We start from the raw sequence: 1,082 nt of genomic DNA, 5'->3' as shown, positions 1-1,082 counted from the left end.
ATCTGACTTCAGTTTTAGTCACAGTGTCCTGGTTAATAAGTGAAGGCTGGATTAGGATACACAAAAAGGATTAGGAAGACTGACTAGTTAGGACCCTCTTTCTGTCAGCCTGGCAAGGAAGGATGGCAGCTAGAATTATTTGAATGGGACAGGAGAGATGGAGAGAAGTGGATAGATTCAATTCAAGACATACATTTTGGCGGGAGGGTTCTGGGATTGAACTCTGTCACTTAACCACTGAGCACAATCCCCCGTCCTTTTTTTTAATTGAATTTTTTATTTGTTCCCCAGCCCTTTTTAATATTTTATTTAGAGACAGGGATCTCGCTGAGTTGCTTAGGGTCTTGCTAAATTGCTGAGGTTGGTTTTGAACTTGCAATCCTCCTGCTTCATTCTCCAGAGCTGCTGGGATTACAGGTGTGTGCCATCGCACCTGGCTCAAGAGATACTTTGAAACTAGAATTTACAGGAATTCCTGGAGGATTAGATGTGAGGTGCCAGGGGAAATAGGGAAGTCAGGAATGATGCGGGATTTCTGAATGAATAGAAAGAAAATCAGGTTTGCTCTACTTGGCCTATCCCATACCTATTAGACCCCATTTCCTTGGAACCTCTGAGCAACTCCTTGGAAGCTCAGAGCTTGAGACACCAGCCTCATTTGAAAGTCAGTGGGTGGGAGAATCTCTAAATTTGCTTCTAGTCATAAAATTCTTTTATTCTGAACTGAGAAGTCTGTGAATAGGGACAATAGTTCTATTTCTTTTGACTCATCCTGTAGTACTCTGGTGGAACTCTGTACCCAGGGAGCATTCGGTAAGTGCTAGTTGACTTTTAACTTTGGCAGAAATCTTCCAAAATTGAATTTTAGATTAAATTCCTTTTCAAAAATAGGATTCTAACATAGAGTAAACTTTCAATTGAAATCAATTCACTCCAATAAAGTAGAACCACAGCAAGGTTAATCTAAAACTGTAAAATCCAAGGTAATTCCTATTTGAGTGGCGACATGAAGAATTTTTGTTTTTGCTAAACTAATTATCTACATTTAGGTAAATGTTATTTTGGGGCAAATGCCAACAGGT

Source organism: Sciurus carolinensis, chromosome 3 (assembly GCF_902686445.1).
Source record: "Sciurus carolinensis chromosome 3, mSciCar1.2, whole genome shotgun sequence".
In the NCBI taxonomy this organism is placed as follows: Eukaryota; Metazoa; Chordata; class Mammalia; order Rodentia; family Sciuridae; genus Sciurus; species Sciurus carolinensis.
Note: the sequence above shows the minus strand (reverse complement) of the source record.